This window comes from Erpetoichthys calabaricus, chromosome 1 (assembly GCF_900747795.2).
Source record: "Erpetoichthys calabaricus chromosome 1, fErpCal1.3, whole genome shotgun sequence".
NCBI classification, from domain to species: Eukaryota; Metazoa; Chordata; class Cladistia; order Polypteriformes; family Polypteridae; genus Erpetoichthys; species Erpetoichthys calabaricus.
This window is the reverse complement of record NC_041394.2, coordinates 340,517,933-340,533,999: the sequence shown is the minus strand read 5'-3', so window position 1 is coordinate 340,533,999 and position 16,067 is coordinate 340,517,933. Positions and strand designations below refer to the sequence as shown.

The following is a 16,067-nucleotide window of genomic DNA, read 5'->3' as shown; positions in this document are numbered from 1 at the left end:
CGGGGGAGAAGGGCCTTAGTCAGGGAGGTGACCAAGAACCCGATGGTCACTCTGTCAGAGCTCCAGAGGTCCTCTGTGGAGAGAGGAGAACCTTCCAGAAGGACAACCATCTCTGCAGCAATCCACCAATCAGGCCTGTATGGTAGAGTGGCCAGACGGAAGCCACTCCTTAGTAAAAGGCACATGGCAGCCCGCCTGGAGTTTGCCAAAAGGCACCTGAAGGACTCTTAGACCATGAGAAAGAAAACTCTCTGGTCTGATGAGACAAAGATTGAACTCTTTGGTGTGAATGCCAGGCTTCACGTTTGGAGGAAACCAGGCACCGCTCATCACCAGGCCAATACCATCCCTACAGTGAAGCATGGTGGTGGCAGCATCAAGCTGTGGGGATGTCTTTCAGTGGCAGGAATTGGGAGACTAGTCAGGATAAAGGGAAAGAGGACTGCAGCAATGTACAGAGACATCCTGGATGAAAACCTGCTCCAGAGCACTCTTGACCTCAGACTGGGGCGACGGTTCATCTTTCAGCAGGACAACGACCCTAAGCACACAGCCAAGATATCAAAGGAGTGGCTTCAGGACAACTCTGTGAATGTCCTTGAGTGGCCCAGCCAGAGCCCAGACTTGAATCCGATTGGACATCTCTGGAGAGATCTTAAAATGGCTGTGCACCGACGCTTCCCATCCAACCTGATGGAGCTTGAGAGGTGCTGCAAAGAGGAATGGGCGAAACTGGCCAAGGTTAAGTGTGCCAAGCTTGTGGCATCATATTCAAAAAGACTTGAGGCTGTAATTGCTGCCAAAGGTTGATCAACAAAGTATTGCGCAAAGGCTGTGAATACTTATGTGCATGGGATTTCTCAGTTTTTTTTATTTTTAATAAATTTGCAAAAACCTCAAGTAAACTTTTTTCACGTTGTCATTATGGGGTGTTGTGTGTAGAATTTTGAGGAAAAAAATGAATTTAATCCATTTTGGAATAAGGCTGTAACATAACAAAATGTGGAAAAAGTGATGCACTGTGTGTATATTATATATATATATTAGATCTTGTTGTTCTACTGTCAACCTTAATATATAAATATATAAATATTTTAAGAAGGAGAAGGAGGAGATGTGTCCGGAGGCAGGAGGAGAGGTGGAAAGAAAAGAGAGTGGAACTGAGGGTATGAACTTTGAATGTCGGCAGTATTACTGGTAAGGGGAGAGAGTCAGCAGATATGATGGAGAGAAGGAAGGTTGATATATTGTGCATGCAAGAGACTAAATGGAAGGGGAGTAAACTGCCAGGTGGATCGGAGGTGGATTCAAATTGTTCTGTCATGGTATGGATAGGAGGAGAAATGGGGTAGGAGTTTTTCTGAAGGAACAGTATGTCAAGAGTGTTTTGGAGGTGAAAAGAGTGTCAGACAGAGTAATGATTATGAAGCTAGAAATTGGAGGTGTGATGATGAATGTTGTTAGTGCATATGCACCGCAAGTTGGGTATGCGATGGATGAGAGAGAAGATTTTTGGAGTGAGTTGGATCAAGTCATGGACAGTGTACCCAAGGACAGAAAGTGGTGATTGGAGTGGATTTCAATGGATATGTTGGTGAAAGGAACAGAGGAGATGAGGAGGTGATGGGTAGGTATGGTGTCAAGGAGAGGAATGAAGGTGGTCAGATGGTAGTGGATTTTGCCAAAAGGATGGACATGACTGTGGTGAATACATATTTTAAGAAGAGGGAGGAACATAGGGTTATGTACAAGAGTGGAGGAAGATGCACACAGGTAAATTACATCCTATGCAGAAGAGTTGATCTGAAGGAGATTGAAGACTGCAAAGTAGTGGCAGGGGAAAGTGTAGTTAAGCAGCATAGGATGGTAGTCTGTAGGATGACATTGGAGATCAAGAAGAGGAAGAGAGTGAGGGCAGAGCCAAGGATCAAATGGTGGAAGCTGAAAAAGGAAGACTGCAAGGTTGAGTTTAGGGAGGAGGTGAGACAGGCACTGGGTGGCAGTGAAGAATTACCAGACAGCTGGGAAACTACAGCAGATGTAGTAAGTGTGACAGCAAGAAGGGTGCTTGGCGTGACATCTGGAAGGAGGATGGAGGATAAGGAAACCTGGTGGGGGAATGGGGAAGTACAGGAGAGTATACAAAGGAAGAGGATGGCGAAGAAGAAGTGGGATAGTCAGAGAGATGCAGAAAGTAGACAAAGAGTACAAGGAGATAAAGCACAAGGTGAAGAGAGAGGTGGTGAAGGTTAAAGAAAAGGCGTATGATGAGTTGTATGAGAGGTTGGACACTAAGGAGGGGGAAAAGGACCTGTGGGCTAAACAGAGGGGCTGAGCTGGGAAAGATGTGCAGCAGGTTAGGGTGATAAAGATGGAAATGTACTCACAAGCGAGGAGAGTGTGTTGAGCAGATGGAAAGAGTACTTTGAGAACGAGAGAGAGAGAAGAGGTTGGATGATGTGGAGATAGTGAATCAGGAAGTGCAACGGATTTGCAAGGAGGAAGTAAGGACAGCTATGAAGAGGATGAAGAATGGAAAAGCCATTGGTCCAGATGACATACTTGTGGAAGCATGGAGGTGGTTAGGAGAGATGGCAGTGGAGTTTTTAACCAGATTGTTTAATGGGATCTTGGAAAATGAGAGGATGTCTGAGGAGTGGAGAAGAAGTGTACTGGTGCCGATATTTAGGAATAAGGTGGATGTGCAGGACTGCAGTATCTACAGGGGAATAAAATTGATGAGCCACAGCATTAAGTTATAGGAAAGAGTAGTGGAAGCTAGGTTAAGAAGTGAGGTGATGGTTAGTGAGCAGCAGTATGGTTTCATGCCAAGAAAGAGCACCACAGGTGCAATGTTTGCTCTGAGGATGTTGATGGAGAAGTATAGAGAAGGCCAGAAGGAGTTGCATTGTGTCTTTGTGGACCTGGAGAAAGACATATGACAGGGTGCCTCGAGAGGAGCTGTGGTATTGTATAAGGAAGTCAGGAGTGGCAGAGAAGTATGTAAGATATGTACGAGGTAAGTGTGACCGTGGTGAGGTCTGCGGTAGGAGTGATGGATGCATTCAAGGTGGAGGTGGGAGTACATCAGGGATCGGCTCTGAGCCCTTTCTTATTTGCATTGGCGATGGACAGATTGACAGATGAGATTATAGATAGGTGTACCATGGACTATGATGTTTGCTGATGACATTGTGATCTGTAGCAAGAGTAGAGAGCAGGTTGAGGAGACCCTGGAGATGTGAAGATATGCTCTAGAGAGGAGAGGAATGAAGGTCAGTAGGAACAAGACAGACTACATGTATGTGAATGAGAGGGAGGTCAGTGGAATGGTGAGGATGCAGGGAGTAGAGTTGGTGAAGGTGGATGAGTTTAAATATGTGGGATCAACAGTACTGAGTAATGGGGATTGTGGAAAAGAGGTGAAAAAGAGAGTGCAGGCAGGGTGGGATGGGTGGAGAAGAATGTCAAGAGTGATTTGTGACAGACGGGTATCAGCAAGAGTGAAAGGGAAGGTCTACAGGATGGTAGTGAGACCAGCTATGTTATATGGGTTGGAGACGGTGGCACTGACCAGAAAGCAGGAGACAGAGCTGGAGGTGGCAGAGTTAAAGATGCTAGGATTTGCATTGGGTATGATGAGGAGGGATAAGATTAGAAATGAGGACCTTAGAGGGTCGGCTCAAGTTGGACGGTTGGGAGACAAAGTCAGAGAGGTGAGATTGCGTTGGTTTGGACATGTGCAGAGGAGAGATGCTGGGCATATTGGGAGAAGGATGCGAAGGACAGAGCTGCCAGGGAAGAGGAAAAGAGGAAGGCCTAAGAGAAGGTTTATGTATGTGGTGACAGAGGACATGCAGGTGATGAGTGTGACAGAGCAAGATGAAAAGGACAGAAAGATATGGAAGAATTTGATCCGCTGTGACAACCCCTAACGGGAGAAGCCGAAAGAAGAAGAAGATAAATATTTTAAATTAGAAAACCTTTTTTTGATAAGAGTGAAGGTTTCTGTTGCACTTTAGTGGTTACATTTTGCATAACAATACCCTTTTGATTTTGTATTTAGTATACTTACATTTATTAGAAATGGTCATAGCATTAATTAATGATAATAATCCAAGTAAATGTGGTATATCTGTAATTTTGTTGATTAGTCTGGGGAAAGCACATTCAGTTTTATATGAATGTATAATACGGTGTAATTTAAATAAAGTTATTATTATTATGTCACCCACTACCAAGAGGTCAGATGATTTATTGATCTCCCCCAATTCTTCTCTACTCTTTATCGTCAGACCACCGCCTTGGACACTGGTCTGGGTGCTTTGCTGAGCCCGGTTGTTGAAGAAGTTGAACATCTGGTGCTGCCCCTCTGCTGGACTAGGAGGTGAGGTAGGCGTCAATGGCGCAGGAGGCCCTACACATTAAATGGGTGATTTCTCAGCTCTGATACTACATCTTAGGAAGGAGTTTCTCTTACTGACTGACCGCGCACATCTGCAGTGTTTGTGTTCACAGGAGGATTACAACCCTTGGATCACCAGGTGGTTTTTAGGCCTGTAGCTCTATAAATTTACCATCTTGTATGGAGACAGGGTCCCTTTTCGCTAAGGCTGTTGTCTCAAGGATAGGTTTGCCTGCCCCTGTGGGCTATAATAGGGGGGCTGTGTTCACACATGCGTGTCAGAGGTTCACCTTTCAGGCTTATCCAAGGTAAGTGACACAACACGAGGATGAGTGAGTCACTAATAGTATCATCTGTTTTGGCACCTGCAGTGCAGAGAAAACAGCCAATGAGGGCACGGAAGCCCCAGAGTGAAAGTGAGAGAGAGAAAGAAATAGAGATAGACCACCCCATCTAGACCTGAACTTCATAAAAGATGGAGCTCACATTCAACACCCATTCTACCAAGCTGTTAATTCCTGGAGCCAACAAGACTGACATTATTTCTGCAATTTTTCTTTGGAAACAATCAAAATAAGATTTAAAGGGATGACCAACCTGAGATCCCAACACTTCTTTGGGGTCCTCTTATGTCCTTCCACCCATCCACAACAGCGTAGTCAGCAAGATTTAATGAAAAAAAGAGTTAACCGATTGACCTTACAGAAAAATACACCAGCTGAACCAACAGCAGACACAGGTAGCAACCAGCTGGCTGAACTCGATGAAGTTGAGGAGCAGCACGATGGCACAGACCTGCACCACCGTGTATGAGGCCAAGGGCCAACCTAAGTGCTCGCTCCAGTGTGACCCGGGGATGGCGTAGAAACATACCTTCAGATCTTTCAGTGCGGCACCTCTCGCCAGTATGGAACTGGGCACACCTCACTGCCCTGCTGCTGTACTATGATATGGAAGGACAAGCTGCTGTGGTCTACCTCACAACACAATAATAATACTACAGTAAAAGTTACTTCATTAAAAGCATATATCTCACCTGAATAGTTCTAAAATGGAAAAGATGTTAATGAAACAATACCTTTTATTCTAAACATGGACAAGATTCACTTCTTCTTTCGGCTGCTCCCGTTAGGGGTTGCCACAGCGGATCATCTTGTTCCATATCTTCCTGTCCTCTGCATCTTGCTCAGTTAATTCCTGAGGCCTGTCACTGCTAGCGTGAATGCTTCATGTAAGCTTTAATAAAGCTGAGACAAAGAAATTCTTGTGGTGCAGATCTAATGAGGTTTGAAAGGACAGTATGAATGGTCACTTCATTAGTGGCACCGGATTAGGAATAAAATGAATCAAAAATTAAATCAATTAATACAGTTTATTTATCTTGCCTTAAAAAGCATATTGTTTTCAAATGTTTCTTAAAAGAATGGCACCATTTACAATACGTGCATTTATTCAAAATTAGCTTGCAAATTGTTCAGGATATCCCAGTTTTCATTTACAATTCAGTAAAAATGAAGCTAAATTATTCTTATAAAATGAATGCACCATAAGCATTTTATGCAGGGGATAGGATAAATCTTCATAAACATTTCGGTAAAAGGTTGCATTTTAAATGTTTAATGCTGCACACCGACATTGCGCTGAATGTCTCCACCTTGTCTTGATATTTTCTGGTGTTCTTACTGTTCTCAGTGGTCCAAACATGTCTTTCACATTAGCAATTGACGGAGATTTATCAAAGCTCTTCAGAATGCTGTGATGAGATGGTACTGGAGAACATTAGGAGGCGATGGACTCGTTTATTGACGACTGTGACCAGTGGAGAGTGGGCCACCAGCTTGCCGAGGTCATTTTCTGATTTTCATGAGTCAGAAGCGGATTACCATCAGACCTGGAGACTTGGAGTTGCTCATTTCTGTCTTCTGACCATGGCCCTACAAAAGTTTCATTTTTCTCCTATGGCCATTGTAGGAGTTTTTTATTCCTCATCTACGTAATAAGATGGTACTGTAATTTTCATCACCAAAGCACATTTAACTGAAAGCAGACTCTTCCTTGCACCTCCTGCTACAGATTTTGATTCAGTGTATGCCTGAATGGCAAGCACACGATGATCTATTGACCATGGCCACTGAAACAGATTTTAGAATACAACACTCGTACCCCGATCCTATACACTCGCCCTTTGTTGAAAATCGTCACATTCTTGTGCCATATCACTTCATTTCTACTCAAGATTCCAAACTGTGCAGCACTAATCTCATCTGTCATTCTGTCCTTTCGACCCCTTTTCTTAAACGTGTCTTTGCTTGCCAGTCATCTCAGTTTGATTGTTTCACTGGTTGTGACAGGGAGGGTGGCATAGTGGGGAGCTTTTGTGCCACAGAAATGAAAGTTTTCTGTGATGAGTTAACAGTGTGTTGTTTTGTGCACACTAAATAGAGGGTCGTATATAATTTGTGCTTGGACTAACTTGACTATTCAGCAACCCACCAAAAATGTGTCCATGCCCCAACTTGGGTTGTGACCCATAGTTTAACAAACACTGCTGTAAAGAGTTTATACCTGGTAGAGAGGCACGTTATGAGATGATGTGTTTTGGGTTCTTTGCATTGATCTGATTTGAAAAGTCAGAGAGTTGCTCCTGTAATTAGCCACTCTGGTGTTATCTATCGGTGCTGCATTGATTGTAAGTCATTTATACACTCCACCATATCCCGCTGCAGTGCTGTACTTTAACACAGAAGTTTGGTATGGCGTCTGGACCAGTGCTTTTTCAGAAATAGGCTGATCTAAGCATGGATTCTCAGGCCAGTGCATTTCCTTTTGTGTGTTTCAATCTCTCCACCAGAAACAGTTTTGTAGGCTTTGGAGATTACGACAGTGAAAAAATTTTTTGCCACAGTTCAACAAAGCAATGTGGCCTATCTTAGGTATGAATTTGACTGTGGCACGGAAGACGTCTCCTGTGACAAAATCATTCCCTCAATATGGTTTGTTTCCAATGTCGATTCTTTTGTGGCTCTGAAGACTGGAATGTGACAAATGGATCTTGTCAATGGAGTAAAGAGATATAAGGATTCTCTCCTGTGTGAACTCTTTTGTGGTTCAGAAGATGATCGCAGTCATGGAATTGTTTGCCACACTCTGTACAACAATACAGCTTTTCTCCTGTGTGAATTTTTTTGTGGGTATGAAGACTACTCCTGTCACAGAATTGTGTACCACACTCTCTACAGCAATAGGACTTCTCTCCGGTGTGAATTCTTTGGTGCCTAAGAAGTCTACTCCTTTCTAAAAACCGCTTGCCACACTCAGAACAGCAATATGGCTTCTTTCCTGAATGGATTATTCTGTGCCTTGTAAGAGTGCTGTGTTGTGAAAACTGCTTGCCACATTCCAAACAGCAAAATGGCTTCTCGCCAGTGTGAATTCTCTGGTGGCTAATCAGTCTACTCTTTTCTAAAAACTGCTTGCCACACTCAGAACAGCAATATGGCTTCTTTCCTGAATGGATTATTCTGTGCCTTGTAAGAGTGCTGTTTTGTGAAAACTGCTTGCCACATTCCAAACAGCAATATGGCTTCTCTCCGGTGTGAATTCTTTGGTGGCTCCGAATATGACTCATGCAACTGAATTGTTTACCACACTCTGTACAGTGATACGGCTTCTCTCCTGTGTGAATTCTTTGGTGGATCTGAAGAACACTTGTTCCTGAAAACTTTTTGCCACATTCCAAACAGCAATACAGCTTCTCTCCAGTGTGGATTCTTTTGTGGATCTGAAGGCAGCTTCTTTTTGAAAACTCTTTGCCACAGTACAAGCAGCAATATGGCTTCTCTCCCGTGTTAACTCTTTTGTGGCACAGAAGGAGACTACTGCTACGGAATTGTTTGCCACAGTCTGTACAGCAATACGGCTTCCCTCTAGTGTGGATCCTTTTGTGGGTCTGAAGGTGGCTTCTTCTTGAAAACTCTTTGCCACATTCCAAACAGCAATATGGTTTCTCTCCGGTGTGAATTCTGACGTGCCTCTGTAGATCATAAATGCGCCTAAATTGCTTGCCACATTCAGAACAACAGTGAGGTTTGTCTCCTGTATGAAATTGAAAAGGAAAAAATGAAAGCTTATTTTCATTTTACTGATTAAATAAATGCTGGTTGAAACTCACCACATGAGCACAGTGACTGAAGCCAAGAGGTTGAAGAAAGTAAACTAAATGGGTCACATCTGAGGAAACCAACTGACAACACTAACATCCATATTTTGCTATTACATTACAGAAGAGCCTTACCATTTTGACATCATAGTCTTGAAATATTATTAGAAATTATATGTTGTTCTAATTTCTTGGAATTAATTGACGCAAAAAGTGATAATTTTCAGTTAACACGTTATTGAAGAGAGCTTGTTAGGCAAGACAGGATGCTATGCAGAACAGTGGAGGGAGTGCTGGCACATGCATGTTGTTGCCGTTCCTCCCTGTTAACAACACTTTTTGTTAAAATTCGCAATGAACCTTGCATTCTTTGCATTTCTTTCACTTTCTCTTACTGTATGTATACTTGATGGATGTAACTGAGTACCTTCTGTATTGAATTTGGATTTATTTTTAAAGACTTTGCCAAAACAGAGTTTGCAGCCTCAGGGACAACTTACTGGAATCTTTTTTCTGGTTCACTGGGCAAAACTTTTTTTTGACTGCCCGCTCCTGCCTGATTTGTGAACTTTTTTCTTTGCATCATGGAGATTTAGGAACCGAGAATGTTCCGTTTCCTTAATTAAAATGGATTTACTGGATTGCTGTCGATGTCTACTATCTGTGCTTAAACTGGAGGAATGATCTGATGTTCACACCCACCGGAGCTGCGGGGCCAAGGCGATCACACATAATACCTACTATTGTATGTATATGGTTACATGCTGGACCCTCTCAATTGTGGTAAGTATCTTCATGCACATCTTATAATATCTCCCACTTTTTTAATGGATGAATCCTCCAATGACATCAGTCTTTCTTTCGACTTCTACTACAACCTATGCTCCCACTCATCTGTGCCACCCCACCGCCTCACCTTCTCAGCTGTGCTGCACTGCTTAAGTGTGATCTACTGCTGCCAGATATGTATTGGATTTCTACTATGCTGATGTACTCTCGTGATAAACTCCAGCATATTAAACAGTTTGTCCAGAGCAAATGGTCAAACTGAAAGGTCCTAAAAGACACTGGTATTGTGCGGCACCCAAAATATTTACATTGCATGTCAGGTCGTCACCACTGCTGGGCTGACAGTGATAAATTCACTAGCAGAATTTGTTCAGGAAAACGCCGTCCTACTAATAGTTTTCGAAATAAGAGTGTCAGTGTGCCAAATTTGCAATATGCTAAAATGGATCTGTGCACAACAAACCTACATCAGATAGTATTTCATTGTTTGACACAAGATCTCTTAATGGCATAGCATTAGTGGTATCAGAATTCTTTACAGACTCCAACCTTGATATGCTATGCTTAACAGAAACTTGGCAAAAACTAAACAAATTTACGCCTCACCATCCATATATGTTTACTTCACAGCGGTTTGCAATTCAAGAAATGGCAGAGGGGTCACAGTAATTGTTAAATCCGAGTTAAACAATAAAAAAAATCTCAACCGACGGCCCATTGTCTTTTGAGTGTCTTGCTCTTAAAGTAATAACGAAATCAGGCCCAATCTTAAGGTGTTGTTTTCTATTGTCCCCCAAAATACAATGGGTCTTTCTTATCTGATCTGTCTGAACTACTAACCCACTAAAGATCCCTGTCTCAGACGGTTATTCTTCTTGGTCATGTTAACATCCATATTGACACTCTTACATGTAAACTGAGAAATGAATTCCTGTCCTTGCTGGACTGTACTGATCTGGTGCAACAAGTTGATTTTCCTACCCACTCTGGTGGTAACATATTAGACCTGATCTGCATATCTGTCTTATCTGTTGGTAACACAGTAGTGATTTTGGACTCTGACCATAAACAAGTACTTTTAATAATAATAATAATAATACATTTTATTTATATAGCGCCTTTCCCATGCTCAAGGCACTTACAGAATAAATAAAGAATGGCAGAATATACAGTATATAGCATTGTACAAACCAGATAAATAAACAAAGAAGATTAAGACAGTAAATTCTGAAAAAAAAAAAACAGACAACATAATTGATGGTCTCGCACACACATACAGGTTACATGAGCATCTTGACAGAGAAGTAAACTGAGAGAAAGGTAATAAAGTCAAGTAGAGCTAAAAGCCTTCCTGAACAGATGAGTTTTGAGTTGTTTTTTAAAAGAATTCATGGAGTCAGCTGACCTGATTAATTTTGGTAGGTCATTCCAGAGTCTGGGCGCTATACAGCTGAAGGCCCTGTCACCCATGGAGTGTAGATTAGTGACGGGCACAACAAGATTACCAGAATCAGAGGACCTTAGTGGGCGGGCAGGCACATAGTGATGGAGAAGGTCACTGATGTAGTTTGGCGCGAGGTTATTTAAAGCTTTGTAGGTTATTAGTAGGATTTTATATTCGATTCTGTAGGACACAGGGAGCCAGTGAAGGCGGAGCAGGATGGGTGTGATGTGCTCGCTGCTGCTGGCTCGAGTAAGGACTCTTGCAGCTGAGTTTTGAATAAGCTGGAGCTGTGATATAAGATTAGAAGGGGCACCTGCCAGTAGGGAATTACAATAATCGATGCGGGATGTGATAAAAGCATGGACAAGTTTCTCAGCATTAGAGAAGGAGAGGAAGGAGCGAACACGGGATATGTTACGGAGGTGAAAGTAAGAAAGTTTCTTAATGTGATTTATGTGGGCGGAATAAGTGAGGGAGGAGTCAAAAATGACACCAAGATTTTTTACAGTAGAGGCAGGTCTGATGAGATCACTGCCAAGATGGACTGGGAAGGAGCTCATTTTATTAAGTTGCATTTTAGTCCCAATTTGCAGGAGTTCAGTTTTATTGCAATTTAATTTTAAAGAGTTCTGCTCCATCCAGGTTTTAATTTCACTAAGGCAGGTTGTGAGCTGAGAAAGCTCTGATGAAGTTCCACTTTTAACATTGAAGTAGAGCTGAGTATCATCTGCATAAAAATGATAACCCAATCCATAACTACGGATAATATGGCCAAGGGGAAGCATATAAATACAGAAAAGCAGAGGACCGAGGACAGAGCCCTGAGGGACTCCTTGTGTGACTGGCGCTGAGCTGGATCTGCTGTTGCCAAGACTAACAAACTCTTGCCTATCAGTCAGATAGGACTTGAACCACTGGAGGGCAGTGCCAGAGATACCCAGCATGTTCTCCATTCTGAACAGTAGGATGTCATGTCTGACAGTGTCAAATGCTGCACTGAGGTCTAACAGAATTAATATGCTGGTTTGTCCAGAGTCTGCTGCCATAAGCAAATCATTGGTTACCCGTAGCAGAGCAGTTTCACAGCTGTGCCGCGCCCTGAAACCAGACTGAAAGGGTTCCATCAAATTATTAGAGGTTAGGTAATTGGTGAGTTGGGAAGCTACAACACGCTCAAGAACTTTTGACAGGAAAGGTAAGTGGGAAATAGGCCGGAAATTGTTAAGATTGTCAGCATCAAGGCCAGACTTTTTTTTAACATTGGGGTTACAGAAGCAATTTTAAAAGTGAGCGGCACGGAGCCAGTGTCAAGGGATGAGTTTATTATTGTTGTAACAGTCGGGATTATGGCATGAAGGCAGGATTTAAGTAGTGTGGTGGGGATGGGGTCCAGTACACAAGTAGTCGGCCTCATCTTACAAAGCAGGTTATTAACAAACGCAGATGTGACTGGTGAGAACTTAGAGAAGGAGCTGGATGGAGTGGGAAAACAGGGAGAGATATAAACAGATGATGTATTTATGTTAGTTGAATTATTTAGATCTTTAATTTTGTTACGGAAAAAGTGGAGGAATTCCTCACAGACTTCAGTAGAAGAGGTAGTTGGACCAGATGCGGGTTCGAGTAGTTTATTAACTACAGAGAACAAAACCCTTGGGTTTTCATGGCCACTTTCTATTATTCTGCCATAATGGGTGTTCTTGGCAGAAGTTAGTGCTTCTCTGTAAGCTCTTTGGTGGTCAGAGAAAGCCTGGATGTGCACGGTGAGGCCAGTCTTACGTGACATTCTCTCAAGGCGTCGGCCAGCTGCTTTCATAGATCGCAATTCTGAGTTATACCAAGGAGCTGAACGTTTAAAGGAAACCTCCTTATGTTTTAAAGGAGCTGTTTTATCTAATGCTGAGTGAAGGGCTGTGTTATAGTGGTGAACAAAACTATCTAGTGTTGATGGAATAGGTGCAGACAGTAAAAGATCAGAAATGGATCCAGAAAGGATAGAGGGACAGATATTTTTAAGGTTTCTGTAAGAAATTTGTCGTTTACAGGTAAGAGGTGGGAGAGGTAATGAGACAGTGAAAAATACTGCTTTATGGTCAGAGAGTCCCAAATCAGTGCTGTAAATGTTGGCAACAGATAGTCCAGAAGTGCAGATCAGGTCCAATATATGACCGCCAGAATGGGTTGGAAAATCAACATGTTGTGTCAAGTCAAAACAGTCCAGTAAGGACAGGAATTCATTCCTCAGTTTAGACGTGGGGGTGTCAATATGGATGTTGAAATCACCAAGAAGGATAATTCTCTGAGAGTAAGAGCTTAGGTGGGTCAAAAGTTCAATCAGATCGGATAAGAAGGATGCATTGTATTTTGGGGGAACGATAAAGAACAATGAGTGAGACAGGACCTGATTCCGTTGTTAGTTTAAGAGCCAGGCACTCAAAAGACAATGGGCAGTCAATTGGGTTTCTTTTAACGTTTAAGTCTTCTCTGATAATTACTGCCAGCCCGCTGCCATGTCTTGAGCTGCGAGGCTCTGAGTGGAAAGTGAAACCAATTGGAGTCGCCTCTGTGAGAGACGCAAATTCGTTTGGTTTTTGCCAAGTCTCCGTTAGACACAGAATATCAAGTTTGGTGTCAGTGATGAGTTCTGACAACACCAATGCTTTGCCATTAAGAGACCTCGAGTTAAACAGTGCAATATTACATAATGAGGCTTCTTTCTGCACAGAGCCGCAATCAGGGTTTATTCCCACATAATGCAAATTTGGCACACTGACAATTCTATTTCCAGGGTCATGAGAAGGACGGCGTATTCCTGAGCAAATGCTGCCGGTGGTCTTTTCATTCGCAGCCCGGCGGTGGCGGCGACCTGACCCGCGATGTATATATTTCGGGCGCTGCAAAATACCCGCCGTCCTTTAGGATGTTGCAGTCAGACCATTTGCTCTGGACAAACTGTTTAATAAGAAGGAGTTTGTCATGAGAGTATTTTAGCATGATGCTGAGTAATACTTATCTGAATAGCAGTGGAGAAGCAGCACAGCAGAGTGGAACCGGTAGGACAGGCGGGTGTGGTAGCGTAGGTGAGCAGCCATAGCAATCAGCAGAAAGCATAGCAAGAGGAGGTAGCAGGAGTTGGAGGTTCCAATACACAGTCACAAAATGTAACGCTTGGTAATTTCAGGCGTGATCGCCCCGGAGCCAAAAGCCAGGTTAATAAGAACATCAGATCAGTTCCCAGTCGTATAGTACTATAAGATGAAACGGGAGCAGATCAGCAAAGCGAATTAAATATAATCACGGAGACAGATCATCCCGAGGTCCTAGATTGCCAGGCACAAAGAAATGCTTGAAGGTTCTCGTCCCGTGATCCACAGACTCAGCTATTCCCAGTCAAAGTAGAGTCCATAAAATCTGTAAATATAAGCCAAATCCATACAATTCAAGTCAGCTGTATCCACGAACTATACGTACAATAAAAGAAATAAAACAAACGTAAGAAAGTGTAGAATTAGGCGAATTTTGTGAGAAGTGTTGTTTACAGGGAGGAGCGGCAACAACATGCGTGCGCCAGCGTCCCCTCACCAGGACCTCTCCCTCCTCTCACCCGTAAACATCAAATTTCTTACAGAAACCTTAAAGATATCTGTCCCTCTATCCTTGCTAGTTCCATTTCTGAACTTCTTCTGTCTTCCCCCAATTCCATTCCACACAAGACAGTCTTGTTGACTACTATAACTCAGCCCTTCATTCAGCACTACATAAAACAACTTCTTTAAAAGATAAGATTTCCTTCAGGTGTTCAGCTCCATGGCACATCTCAGAATTACTTTTTATAAATTTTATTGAATTTAGTGTCATCATTCCATACAAATAGATCTATTTTTACAAAAAATACGACAACTCAGAATTACAAATATATGAAAGCAGCTGGTCGAGGCCTTGAGAGAATGTCATGTAAGACTGGCTTCACTGTGCTCATCCAGGCTTTCTCTGACCATCAAAGGGCTTACAGAGATGCAGCCAAGAATACACGTTATGGCAGAATAATAGAAAGTAGCCATGATAAACCGAGGGTTTTGTTCTCTGTCATTAATAAACTACTTCAGTCTGCACCTGACCCAATTACCTCCTCTAGAGAAGTCTATGAAAAATTCATTCACATTTTTGGTAAAAAAATTAAAGAGATATAAATAATTCAACTAACAGAAATCCATCATCTATTTATATCTTTCACTGTCTTCCCAATCTATTCAGCTCCTTTTCTAAAATTTCAGCAGTCACATCTTCATTTGTTAATGACCTGCTTTGTAAGATGAGGCTGACACCTTGTGTCCTGGACTCCATTTCTTAAGTCCAGCTTTCGTGCCATAATCCCGACTGTCATGACAATAACAAATACATCACATGACACGGGCTTTGTGCAAGCCATTTCTAACATCGCTCCTGTAACCACAATGTTAAAAAAAGGTCTGGTCTTGAGGCCGACAGTCTTTGGCCTGTTTCTCATTTACCTTTTTTATTGGAAGCTTCACAACTCACCAATTACTTAACTGCTAATAAACTGATGGGACCCTTCCAGTTTGGTTTCAGAGCTCAACACAGTTGTGACTTGGCTCTGCTTCGGGTAACTAATGATTTGCTTACTGCAGCAGACTTGGGACAAACCAGCAGATTAATTCTGCTAGACCTCAGTGGAGCATTTGACACTCAGGTCAGACATGACATTCAGAATGTGTCCCAACAGAGCTGCACACTTAGACCGGAGACACTTGACTCCAAAGTATATGTCTGAATAGCTTTTTTAAAATTACTACAGAAAACAGAAAAATTAACAAGGTGGTGTATTAATGCACAGGCCTACAGCAGCTGCGGTGGTCTGGAAAAAAATAAGATGAGAAAATCAGAAGTCCCACAGTTATTTGTGTCTGCTCTGATAGGCAGTGGCAGATGAAACCAGGACTGGTCAGCATGGGGACACTCCGGTGACATTTATTCTTCCCATTATATTGTTAATGGATGTGTACTGTCATGAATAATTAATGCATTTCAAATCAAAATGTTCCGTCTTACCACAAATATCATGACATTTGTGTGTTCATGTATGTAAATGATGCCTTTTTGATTAATTCAGTCATAGTATTCTAGCTGGTTTGAAATCAAGCACTCCAAGTGTCTACTCAGTGAAGAGCACTAAAGAAGAAATATATTGAAATAAAAAGGTAAATGAACAAAGCTACTGAACTCTGCCATTAACACAAGCCGCTGTAGCG

At 42.4% G+C, this 16,067-nt stretch overlaps 1 protein-coding gene and 1 pseudogene across 2 annotated transcripts in view; both read right to left on the bottom strand.

Annotated features, from left to right (window-relative positions):
- LOC114667157 (zinc finger protein 208-like) overlaps positions 1-16,067 on the bottom strand; it is a 193,266-nt pseudogene that overhangs the window by 29,298 nt on the left and 147,901 nt on the right.
- LOC114665629 (gastrula zinc finger protein XlCGF26.1-like) overlaps positions 1-16,067 on the bottom strand; it is a 249,425-nt gene that overhangs the window by 120,561 nt on the left and 112,797 nt on the right. The gene's annotated exons all lie outside the window — the stretch shown is intronic.